Genomic DNA, 13627 nt, shown 5'->3' with positions numbered 1-13627 from the left:
TGACAAAGGTTACAATATACAATCAGATTAGTACTACCCATATAAGCGTCGTGTAAGATCTGTTTACTTACAACAATATGTCTACATTTTGTTATTTCGTTCGCCGTTCACAGTCTTACGGCGGCCCAGAAGGGTCACCAGCCGTTTTTGTTTTGGTTTCTTTGTTTTTCATTTCTGTTTAAATGTTTTTCCTTTTCATTTTTGTTTTTGTTTTTATATTTTGTTTTCACCAGCGGTTTTTTGCTTTTGTTTCTTTCTCTGTTTTTCATTTTTGTTTTAATTTTTTTCCTTTTCCGTTTTGTTTTTGTTTTCTTTTTTCATTTCATTTACGGCCCAGAAGGGTCACCAGCCGTTTTTGTTTTTGTTTCTTTGTTTTTCATTTCTGTTTTAATGTTTTTCCTTTTCCTTTTTGTTTTTATATTTTGTTTTGACCAGCCGGTTTTGTTTTTGTTTTTCATTTTTGTTTTAAGTGAAAATATTAAACGTGACAGGCCAGACACGACTCCCACTGGTCGCTAAATGTTAGCCTTCAGTTTGTTAACGGAGGATTTTACGCTCTCTAGAGCCGTTACAGTAATAATCTTTATGCCATTGCGTTTGCTAGCTCTGTGGCATATTTCTTTAGGTTTATCGGATCGCGTTTGTTGAAAGATTCTTAATAGCCTTTAAAAGAATGTTGTAGTCTATTAAATGTATCGGATCAGTGGATCTCCAACCGTCATCTTGTTTATCTGAAGTGGCGGTTAGCTCGCAGCCCGGGGCTTGCAGGATAACGTTTCGTTAACACGGTTGCGAGGGTCTAAGATCTGAGTCTTTCGAAGGCTACTGCATTCTCTAAGCATTGAGAGCGATGGTTTCTTTGAGTTGTTTTAAGCTCCTATTAGTTTGAGTGGTTGTGATTTGCCGGTGTTCTAGGAGCTGAACTTTACCTCCATTATTTTTTATCTGTCAGTTTGTCAAGTTGCGTTACTTGCATCCAACAAATAAATTCCATGGCAGTTTGATTACTGCATTTGAAGTTTCTAGGATGCTGCAACGATGTCTCCTGGCAAATGTTTTATCTTATGCAAGACTCGAGTTTCGGTCCTTCAGTGGACCTCATTAGTTGCTCCTATGTTAAAGTCTCATCAACCGTGGTAACGAAACGTCATTCTGCTGAGCTAACCGCCACTTCAGATAAACAAGATGACGGTTTGAGATCCACTGATCCAAAACACGTTATAGGCTACAGCATTCTTTTAAAGGCTATTAAGAATCTTTCAACAAAAACGAGCCGATAAACCTAACGAAATATGTCACAGAGCTAGCAAACGCAATGGCATAAAGATTATTACTGTAACGGCTCTAGAGAGGGTAAAATCCTCCGTTAACAAGCTGGAGGCTATAACATTTAGCGACCAGCGGGAGTCGTGTTTGGCCTGTCACTTTTAATATTTTCACTTGAAACAAAAATGTAAACAAAGAAAGAAAGAAACACGGCTGGTCAAAACAAAATATAAAAACAAAAACAAAAAAGAAAAGGAAAAACATTAAAACAGAAATGAAAAACAAAGAAACAAAAACAATCAAAGTGCCCGTTGGGCTGTCTCGTGTTTCAGATCAGTATTAAAAGTAGCACCCGTTGCTAACAATCATTTAGGCTCAGAAAAACCATCTCCGGATTCTACAATATTAATTCTCAAATTTCATTCTCAAGCATTTGCAACAGCCTGTGCTATACGAGCATCGCACCATGTGCCCTTTCTACACATTCTACTCAAATAGTCAAACCAAGACTGCCCTTCCAAAAACTCAACAAAATCTTCGCAATGATTTCTAAGGTATTCAACAACTGCAAAACGCACTATCTAAAACGCACTACCATTTGCTACTTTCATACTTAATTACTTACTTCCCTATTCGCCATCGGCGCTCAGGGCAGCAAATGATTTGCTACCGAGTCAAATAACTGATGACTAACACTTCGAAAAGCGAAAACAGTCTCCATTTCCACCACAATCATAGACTGCAGCTAGTCGTATCTTTTGCGAACGCATGTAACGCACTCGGTCTTTGTATAACAGGCCCGTAGGGAGGGGGTGCGATGGGTGCGTTCGCACCCCCCCCCCCCCCACGAGCCTTGGAAGTCCGCTCATTGTGAAAAAATATATATATATTAAAATAAATAAATAAATAAATAAATAAATAAATAAATAAAGGGAAATGGTATTTCTGTACTTCGACTATTTACATTCAATATGGTCCTTTGGGTTGAAGGTCCACCATTTGAAGATTCGTGTGGTATATTTTAGACCAAATTGTGTGATTATGGGTTAAATTCAACGATACATTGTACTTAATGTCCTTCATAGTCGAACCATTCGAAGTGCCATTCGAAGTGCCATTCCCAGGCGCTACCAAAAGAGAGGAGACTGGGTACTTGTTGGGCTCGGAAACACCCAAGGACAGTATTAAAAGATCAACAAACCGACTCTGGCTGATTTATGTAATAACCATTTTGACACTAAAATGAAGAGACCTATCTTTTTCCTGTTTTCCTTCTATGTGCTGCTGTCATTTTTAGCTAAATAAATTGTAAACTACGTTTTTGAGGTTCTGTTTCGAAAAATGTGATTTGAATTTAAAAATGTACTAGAATTATTGTCGTCATTTTCTTCACGTTTACCTGCCTTTTCTCCTAACAAACTGTCTTCAAAGCGCACGAAATGCCTATTTTTTCAAAATTTCCTGGGAGAGGATACCCCCAGACCCCTCCCCCTACATTAACGCGCCTGCGGCGCTCAAGATTTCGTGCCACAGTCGCTCATACGCACCCCCCATAAAAATCCTGGTTACGGGCCTGTATACTATCTTAGTACGACAGCGAGAGGTCTGGCGCCAATGTAAAACTGTGAGTGGGACTGGGGAGAGACGCTAAAAGTTTTTTCTCGCCTCGCAGGCTCACAACGTTCGGCGCATTGCGCCTTTCAACGACTTAAGAGAACAAACGACTGTTTTGCAGTCTACCAAAATCACAAGGAACAAGACCAACTGCACATAATCTATTTCTAAGTTGTGAAAACGAAGTACAATCATAACATTCCCTGTTATTCACCGTCATGTTTTCACCGAAATTAACAATAGGCCATAGGACCAGGAATCTTTTCAATATACCACACATAAATAACATTTTATAAAATACAGAAAATTTTTTATCATAACTAAATTTCCAAAACCTATATGCATTATTCCAGAATGAAGAAAATATAAAACTTCTATATTTTCCCCCTTCCCATCACCCACCGCTCTCGCTTCGCGCTCGCTCAAAATCCCTGCCCCTCTCCAAAACTCTCCAAAATCCGCGCGGCCTTGGAAAAGCCTGTGAAGGAGGCAGACGCATTCTGATTAGGTTAGAATGGGTCATCTTTCATCAGCCCCTTGAAATTGCCTGGATGGGGGAAGGGAGATGGGACGGAGATAATGATGGCGAAGAGGGATTTTAACTACATACGTAATACGCATTTTGCATGGGTCTAACTCGATAATGAATCCTCACTTAGACAAAAAAACAAAATAGAACCGGGCAATAAGAAATGACTAGTACAAGATATAAACGAAGAGTAAGAAGAAGAAGAAGAGTAAGAAGAAAGAGTAAGAAAAACTTTATTTACCCACGGAATCCCATTCATCAGTTAATGGTCTTCCAGAGATCCGTGCTCTGATATAATTACAATTTAAAATAAATAATGAATTCAAATATGTGTAGAATCTATAAATATATATATTAATAATTAACAATTCTCTTAAAAATATTTAGGTCTTTCGATTTTTTGACTTCTACAGGAAGTGCATTCCATGCCACTACTCCGTTATAGGCGAGGCTCCTTTTAAGGAACTCTGTGTTAGGTTTTGGAACACATAGGTTTATATGGCAGCCTCTAGTTTCATAGTGATGAGTCTCTCTAACTGGAATGAAGTTTCGTGCCAACGAGTGTGGTGCCAGATTGTTGGCAATTTTGTACATAGTTGTTACTTTTTGTTGGTACCAGCGATCTTCTAGAGGCTGCCATCCTAGGTCCTTTCTTAGATCAGCAGATCTGACTTCATAGCCAGACCTAGTGATAATTCTTGCTGCTCGATTTTGTAGTCTTTGTAATTTTGTCCGTAACCCTTTATCACATGTGTGCCAAACAGGCGAGCAGTAATCAAAGTGAGGTTGTATAATTGATTTATAGATTTGATTTAAAGAATCATTAGGGAGTATTTCACGGGTTCGCCTTAGGACACCTAAGCCCTTGCTAACTTTTTTACTAATATTAGAAACATGTTCCTTCCAAGTAAGGTTTTCATCTAAGGTGACACCCAGCGACACTGTTTTTTCAACTCGTTTTAGATTGGTATCTCCAATCTTTAGGTTTAGGTCTAAATTTGCGTGATTTAGCCTTTTTCTAGAGCCAATTATCATATATTCAGTTTTTACCACATTAATACTGAGGCGATTTGCATCAAGCCAATTTTCTAGTTGTTTTAGGTCTTCATTCAATTTAAGCTCAATAGAATGGGTATCGATGCCACTTGATGTTATGCTGGTATCATCAGCATACATACTTGGAATGGAATAAGTTAAGCAACCAGGCAAATCATTTATGTATAGTAAGAAAAGTAGAGGGCCCAGTATAGAGCCTTGAGGGACTCCACATTTTATATTTTCACAGTTGGATATGTTCCCATTAGTATAACAATATTGCGTTCTATTAGTTAGATACGATCTAAACCATTTTAATTCGTTTGCTATTATGCCATAACTTTGCATTTTTTTAATTAAAATATCATGGTCAACTGTGTCAAAGGCCTTTTTAAGGTCCAGGAAAACAGCAACATTAATTTTACCTTCATCCATATTTTTTAACCAAACAATGGTATCTTTAAGCAAGGCTGTTAGTGTTGAGTTTAATGGTCTGAACCCTGACTGGTGATTGACTGGTGAAACGAAAGAGACAAGTTATATTTTACGAGTTTTTAGTATTAGAAAGAAAACAGACATTTGCTTAGATGATATCGGGAACAGGAATTTTGTTTACCTTAGCGTAATACGCATTTTTTTATTTTGTATGAACCATTTAACTCAACAAGAAATCCTCTCTTAGACCACAGAGCAAAATAGAACCAGACAATTAGAAAGGGCTTGTACAAGATATAAGTTAAAGAGACAAGTTATATTTTATGCGGTTTAGTGTAAGAAAGGAAACAGACATCAAAGCGGTGTAAATAAGCAAGCAGCCTTTGACCTTACTGGCGGCAAAGTATCGTATTCGTATATCGGTTGTCACGCCAAAAAGGAAATAACGCTACTAGGCACGTCTATAAAGCCACAGGGCTTCTTGTTTGTGTCTTTCTTACTGCGACGAGTTGACCTTTAGCATGTGTCTTAGTGAATGGGGGAATTCAGGGAATTTTGAACTGTTTTCCAAAATGGTTTAGTGTAATACTCGAATTGAACACACGCAAGGAAAAAAATGTCCAAGGGATCTACAAGTTGTTTTTTAACTAGTTTAATCAGCGCAAATTTCAACTTGCACCAGCTAGTAAAGGCACACATCTGGTTCGACTATTACGGTCTATTAAATCTTTGAAATCCGAATCTAATCAAAGATTGAAACGACAAAAAAAGTTTTTTTTTCCTGACATATTGTCGACATACCTACAGTTCTGTATGATTCTGTAAGGAGCAATCCTGTTTAAGAACAAAGCCGAAGATGAGATACCACATCAATATTTCTGTTTGCGTGATAACTTCACTTAATATTCTCCTTTTGACACATTATTTGACATATCTGAAAACTGCTCTGACGTCAACAACCCTCGACCCTAACACGCGCCAAAATGGTTTTCTTGTAACGCAAACAGAAATTTGACAACAGCTTTATCTTCTAATTCATACTTTAACAATACTCACCGCAAATATAATATCAAAACACAAACCTACCGTAAAGATAAATTCATTTTCCATGTAAAAAACTACCTATTTAAGCAACATATGTAAGATAAAATCTCCTTATCAGATTTGGCGGTATTACTAAAGATAGTACTTCATGTAATATATTACATTATACACATACCTCATAATGCAAACATTTACACTATATGTCTCACACGTGTAAATAAGCACTTTCAAAACTCGACAAGAGAAAACGCGCAATACGAAGAACAGCATCCCGATGCATCTTATCAGCAAAATGTATCTATGTAAATATGGCTATTTCTTACCTTGTTTCCTTGCTATTTATCACTTCGTTACCTTACGAGAGGTCTTACACAAAGCACTATTGTGAGCTACCAAGTCTACTCGGATAATCTCGTGTTACGTCACGGTCACGTCGTTCACGACGTGACCGCGACGTAACACGAGACAAAAACGGCTGGTGACCCTTCTGGGCCGAAAATGAAATGAAAAGGAAAAAAATTAAAACAAAAATGAAAAACAAAGAAGAAACAAAAACAAAAACGGCTGTTGACCCTTCTGGGCCGTAAATGAAATGAAAAAACAAAAACAAAAAGGAAAAGGAAAAAAATTAAAACAAAAATGAAAAACAAAGAAGAAACAAAAGCAAAAACGGCTGGTGAAAACAAAATATAAAAACAAAAACAAAACTGAAAAGGAAAAACATTTAAACAGAAATGAAAAACAAAGAAACCAAAACAAAAACGGCTGGTGACCCTTCTGGGCCGCCGTACAGTCTATTTATGGTTTACTGTGATCAAATGCATTTTATTGTTTTTTTTTTTGGCATTCTATTGCCATCTTGTAATTCTAAGCAAACAGTTCTAGCTTATAGCTTCCTTCCAATCAATTGAACATCACTAATGATCAATGTCGTTATGAACAAATTGCTGAGGTCTATTATCATTTTCGAATGCTTGTTGCATGATTTCTTGTTGCTGTATCAGTGCTTGTTGCTGTATCAGTGCTTGTTGCTGTATCAGTGCTTGTTGCTGTCTGATCAGTTGCTGTTGTGCATTTGCTATTCCCCTATCCCCCCCTGGGCCATCTCTCCCTCTGGTAAAAATGACAACTGCTCCGATCACACATGCTCCAGCCACCAACGGCCACGGGTCGCCTGAGAAATCGAAGCCCAACACTGTACCTCCCATGGTTAAGGTAAACGAGAAATGCGAAGCCATCCCCTAGTGACAAAGTAAGAAAAGTTTACATTTGCCGGCAGATGTTAGTGTTTTCACGGTTGAGCCGTTTGAGCAAGTTTTAAACTGACAGTCGTCCCTACTCCTTTGTATACTCCACCTCTTGAAATCCAAATTAAAAAAAAAAACTTTTTAAGAAAAGGACTGCTTGCGGACTCACGGTTGGGGAGGACATCTTTCGATTCACAGTGTTTTCACAGTTATTGGTAGCCGGCTTTAACGCGTGACCAGGGACGGGGTCATTTTGGGTAAACGTGATTTGATTGGTAATAACAAGGGAGTTTCAAACAGGGGGGGGGGAAAGCAACTTCCCATACATTCTCTTATATGAAATCTGAGCGAAGCTCTCACAACTTGCAAAGCAATCATCGGGGCGGTAGTCAGCGGATGTCTCTAAGGCGCATGAGCAGTTCCTTTCTTTGTGAACTTGCCAAAACAATAAAAACATAGGACCAGTGAGAGAGTCCCAGATTTTGTCTCTCCCCCCCCCCCCCCCATGGTTTCAAATCTACCCAATCAAACTGAATAAACCCGACATCGTTTGAGAGAGAGACCCTGGGAACGAGGTTGGAATAAATAATATTTAAAATTTCTGTGGCGCAAATTAACATATAAATATGACCAAATGCGCCTTACAAATAAATAGAAAAACACTATTAAAAAATAAACAATAATGTGACTAAAAAATACTAAGAATATAAGAGATATAAAAAAACTATTTACAATAATGTACATATGACTAAAAAGAGATTAAAAAGCCTAAAAATATAATTAATCGATTATAAAAATGATCTTACTCATACGCTTTCCTAAATAATAATGTCTTCAGCTTTGATTTAACATGATTAAAATTGTTTTCGTGTCTTATTTCGCTCGGCAATTGATTCAATAGCGTAGGAGCAGCAGCCGAAAAAGCTCTGTCACCTAGCAGGGCTCGAGACTAACTTTTTAACTCACTGGTTTATTGGCTAGTGACATGTCAGATTGTACTAGCCAAAAGTAATTTTTCACTAGTCAGATATATTGATTTCTATCAAGAACTGTTGACTTTTCCGAGTTTTTCACTAGCCAAATGGCTAGTAGGAATGCTAAACCTGGTAGCCAAAACCAAAATTTTAGTAGTCTTTGGCTAGTTGGCTACCGTTAGTCTCGAGCCCTGGCCTAGTGTTTCTTCATCTTCATGGAGGATGGTGCGAGAAGCAGTTCCGAATTAGAACGTAGACCGTACATAGAGGGACTCTTAACAGTCTTAATATCAACAAGATCGTAAATATAGTTCGGCGCTCTGCCATGTATAGCTTTAAAAGTAATAATAAAAATAATTAACGGTTCATTTGACTGTCTGGTCCTTTTGTTAAAATTCGACCAATCAAATCGTATCACTTGTCACTTGTCCTTGAGCCACTTGTCCTTGTTTCTCGTGCACAGGCTACGCAGGTTTAATATAAGAGGGACAAGTGGCTCTGGGACGAGATATGTCAACAAAGAATTTTGAAACAATGGTGGCTCGAGCCAGGATTTTTGTAGGAGCACCTTCGAATTCCAACTAAGCCCCTTTGGGGCCCCTTTCATATCTTAACAGCTTGATTTCAAGTATCTATCCATTATAGCACATGGATCACATACGGACTGAACTTTAATGACGTCACACTTCTTTTAGCTCTGAATCGCATTTTAGCCCAAATCCTCATTTTGTCTGGAAATGCTCCATGCTTCTTATAGCTTAGCTGCTTGCCTTCTATAAGAGGAATTTTAGTTTTGAAAGTGGCAAAGTGTATAATTTATGTGTAAGGCCATCCCCCTTTATTTTTCTCTGTTTAGCGTCGTCTGACCGACCCAGATTTTCGCATTTTTTTAAAAAAAAGGATATACGGAAGGTAATGAAGGCAATGACACATTATTTTAAATAATTGTTCATCCTTTTTACGCTGTTCTCGTTTGAGTTTAACCACGACGTCGATTTTTCGGAAATCACTTCGAAGCATTGCTTCAGACCATGTGGAGACAGCTGATGACATATTACACCACGTTAGATTGCTTGCGGTTAGCTCTTATAATGGGGTTGGGATTTCTATCCAAAAAAATCACGGTCCTGGTAGCTGGTCGTCGGTGGCATAGTGGGGATGAATCCCGCTTGGTAAACCGACGACCCGGGTTCGATTCTTCTTGGTGTCAACTTTTTTTTAACTTAAAAAAAAGGTTAAGTGTGATGTTTACTTCATGTATGAAAAAACAAGAAATCTCACATGGTCAGAAGCAATGCTTGGTAATGCTTTCCCGATTTTTCCTTCCTCCTATGCCGCCATGTTGACTTTGTAACCATGTCTCCTTGTTTTCAGGCTCCACGGATGTTATGCTGAGGTACCGGGCCTCCTAGTTCCAGACTCCTCATCCATTTTTTTTTTGTCTTTTTTCCGACCGATCAAGGGGGGTGGCCTAAACTAACGATTGGACTTCAGATGAACAAATTTCCTTCTTGGATGCATGTTAACATAAAAAGTTTTTAGTACTCATTCTTTTTCAAATGTAACAATTGCCGTATACTATATCCAAACCGACGAAGACCAAGAGTTGGCCAATCGGATGTTCTGTAGTCATCAAGCCTTAACGTGTGCTAGTGTTAACGTCTTTGTATTCCTGTATAGGCGAGCACCTGTGTTTTAATAAATGGCCATGGCACGTAAGTAATGCAAAGCTAAGACTGCCACCACATCGCGTCACGGGACGTTGAAACTTACCCTGTACCTCTGGTTATTGAGTAACTAGCTAAGTGTTGAGTCGTCAAGTTCCAATAGTTGCCAAGCTCGCTAGCGCTGGTAAAACCGTCCAACGGCCTAATACCTTTCTTTACATTTGCAGTCTGCGTGTTTCGGAAGTAATGACAGTAATGCCTTACGGATTAGTTTGTTAAAGGTTTGTCGCTGACTGTGATTTTGATGTTATTTTCCAAGACGTTTCGGCTATTGCTTAAGCCTTCATCAGTTAAAAAATTAAGGCTTTCACACGCGATTTAAAATAGCAGCACGTTAGCGCGCGCTTTAAAAATAACGTGTAAAAGTTTGAAACAAAAGAACGTAGCGCGAATCTCATGCGCGTGACAAGGACTTGTAAACCTCTGGGATGACAGCATGGTCGTTCCCAGAGTGCGGATCCTTAATTGACAACCAGGCTTCCAAAAAGAGTCGCTTGTGGTAATTTTTGGAAGCCTGGTTGTCAATTAAGGATCCGCACTCTGGGAACGACCATGCTGTCATCCCAGAGGTTTACAAGTCCTTGTCACGCGCATGAGATTCGCGCTACGTTCTTTTGTTTCAAACTTTTACACGTTATTTTTAAAGCGCGCGCTAACGTGCTGCTATTTTAAATCGCGTGTGAAAGCCTTAATTTTTTAACTGATGAAGGCTTAAGCAATAGCCGAAACGTCTTGGAAAATAACATCAAAATCACAGTCAGCGACAAACCTTTAACAAACTATGTCATTCCCTGACTACAATTACACTATTTTTAAACCTTACGGATTAGTTTGCGAAGAATATCTGGTTGACGGATTTTGGTAAAAAATAAAACCCGGAATAAAATAGCATTACTGACCCCTATTCAGCCCCTCGCCATTGCAACATAATCAGATACCGCCACAATGTCTTGCGATTTTCTAGTTACCCAGTTGTAGCGAAGGTCCAAGAAATTTAATAATCAAAGGATGCATTTACTCAAAGAAAGCGAACGAGCAAGCTGTTATTTACTCGGAGAAAAATCGGGAAGGGGGAAATCAGTTTGTTCCGCTTAAGCCAGAAGTAGGTCTGATCCGCTGGCATGACTGTTGTTGTCAATACAAATTATTAATGGAGCATTTTCAAGTATTCTTCTTTGCCTAATTTTCACTCGTAATATCTAGCTAAGCTAAGCATAGAAGACTCGAAAAGCCTGGTTTACGCGCTGCGTTTCAGTTCAGTTTCGTTTTCCTCATTGCTGTTTCAGCGTTGTGCACGATCGACGGATACAACAGGCGCCAGAGTAGTTTTAGGGCGCGTATTGGAGTCTCGCGCCTTTCGCTTTTCCCAAATGCGCGCCCCAAAACCTACACATGCACAGGCGCCGCTACGTAGGCTACGAACATCATAGAAAGAAGGATAAAAGCGGAGGCCTTGATCACAAACTGTACCCGTAACTTCTTTCGACAGCAAACGAGGCAAACATACCAGCTGATTTGTTATACAGTCGATAACTCAAACCTTCAAGGGAAATTGAAAATGGTTCTTGTTATCGGGAGTCGAGTTATCGAAAGTCGAGAACAAATGACTGGAAATAGGTGTTTACTGCAGTTTCCTATTCATACAGGTTTGACCAGTGTACATTTTACACAAATTTAATTCGAGTATAGGGAAGCCAAAGAAAAAAGAAACAATACATTTTTAAAACAGTGTATAAAACAGAACGTAACGTAACGTAAAACAACGTTGTAGGTTTCAAAGAGAACAACACCATAGGCTACTGTCAGCAAGGAAATCCCTAACTAATCGTAATCAAATCCTGGGAATCAAATGCATTCGTTTTTCTTCATTAAAAAATGGCTTGTTTATAGAGGGCTATATCTGTCAAACAGTTCTAGTATAGAAATCATAATAAAGCAAATCTTTCTCATGAACAACAATATATAACACGTATTGTTTGCACACTCGTTTCAAACAAGTCATACTTATTCATGAATTAACAGCGTTACTTTTCTTGATTCTTCTTGTTCTGTTCGTTTTTGCTGCGTCGCATTTGCTATTCAGTTTACTATCACTCTGTTGTAACTAATCATTGATTGCATCTTGCATTGAAAAACGAATGGCTAGCGCTTGTTGCAATGTATCTAACAAACAGTTCTAGTCAAGAAGTCACAAAGCTAATAAAAACCCTTTCTCCGATCTATTATCGTCTAACGGAGATTGTTTACATCACCCGTCTCAACCAAACGACAGAAATCTCTTGTTAATGCTGATTTATCTCTTATTTGTAGCATATCTTTTCTCGATTATTGTTCTGTTCAAAATCCCGTCTTCGTATGCAATAAAGGCAATCGCTACTCCAACTGCCACCCAGCCGACGGGAGTACTCAAAGCGAGGTTTACTGGGTTTACAGTTGCGCCTTCCACGGCAGCAGCAAATGCAAATTCTGTACCCGTATACATTGCCCCAGGCAAGTAAGAGAAAACGTCAGTTATTTGTAATGGGAACTGGCAATGCGTGACTTCGCTATATCGTTTTAGTGAATATTCATGCCCTTTTCTTGTATTTCTGTTGCTATGCCCTTCTTTAATACGGTATTCATGTTGATAATCACGGAAACGGGCAGCAACACTCTGCTATACTCAAAAATTAAAGGGCCATAAAACTACGGAATACAGTTATCTTAAGTATCGTGCTACTATTGGAGCAAGCCAAAAGGAGACATTTCGCCGCCATCTTTTTTGCTGTTTTTGGCTTTCTGTAGCTGGTTCTCGCTCGACACACCCTCACAAAAAGGAATCGCTCCCATTCTACTTGTAGCTACGTTTTTGCCGCAATGAGCCAAACTTGCAAGCTCGGTTGGTGTACGGATACTTAGTAGAAACAGAAAAAACGCTGTACGTATTTCGTTTGTTTACTTCCGAGAAACGGATCGACTCGGTTGTTCAGTTACATAAATTTCTAAGCACGGAACACCTTAAAAAGTGTTCCGTGCACTTTTTGTTAGCTACTTCGGTAGGCATAATACTACTGGCAAATTAAAAAGGTTACAAATTCAGTTCTATCGGCTGAACTTAATGCAATAAAGCAGAAATTGGTCGTAATAATCACTACGAGCTCTCTCACCTCTGTCAGTAAGAAATGATTCTTCTGACTCGTGCTCTTCGCTTTGTCCTCTCCTTCTAAACTTTTAATAAACTGGGCTGAAATTGAAACAACATGTCTACGTTGCAAAAACAATTTCCGGGTTGCTTCGTGGCTCAACAAAATAAATCATACAAACCCTAATGTAAATACCTTAGTCTTTCTTGTCACCAAAGCAAATTTCGTTTTGGATGCGTAGGCGGATCAAGACGTGACGTCACGAAGCTTGTTTTCCTAGAAAAAATCGTGAAAATTGCAAAAGAAATTTGTGTTAAAAGAGCACTTGTTTTGAAAGCGAGGCCAGTCTCATTTCCGTACTCCTCGGGTTTTCGTTTTGAGTGGCATCGCAAGAGGTCAGAAATATCTCGAGAAATATACCAGAAAGTATATACCAAAAACAGCCGGAGACACAACCCTCTCCCCCTTCGTAACGTCCACAGAAATGTAGCATTTCCGCCCTTTCCTCGAGTCACCGCGTTCAGTCGCAATGAAATGAAATGAAAAGTTTATTTACCCCCGGTATCACTCACGAGGCTTGTTTGGCCTTCAGCATGTAGTGCTAATTAAACCTAGAAAATGAAAACATGATAGA

At 38.9% G+C, this 13627-nt stretch overlaps 1 long non-coding RNA gene across 1 annotated transcript; it reads right to left on the bottom strand.

Moving 5' to 3' along the window:
* Positions 1–6537: 6537 nt before the first annotated feature.
* Positions 6538–13226, bottom strand: LOC144637843 (uncharacterized). Its single transcript, XR_013567809.1, has 3 exons — positions 13189–13226; positions 13018–13094; positions 6538–7164 (listed from the first exon to the last, which is right to left on the bottom strand). It is a non-coding gene; the product is annotated as an uncharacterized LOC144637843 (long non-coding RNA).
* Positions 13227–13627: the final 401 nt, after the last annotated feature.

The sequence above is a fragment of the Oculina patagonica genome, chromosome 14 (assembly GCF_052425735.1).
Source record: "Oculina patagonica isolate OP01 chromosome 14, crgOcupat, whole genome shotgun sequence".
Taxonomy (NCBI): domain Eukaryota; kingdom Metazoa; phylum Cnidaria; class Anthozoa; order Scleractinia; family Oculinidae; genus Oculina; species Oculina patagonica.
This window is presented reverse-complemented; position numbering and strand designations above follow the sequence as displayed.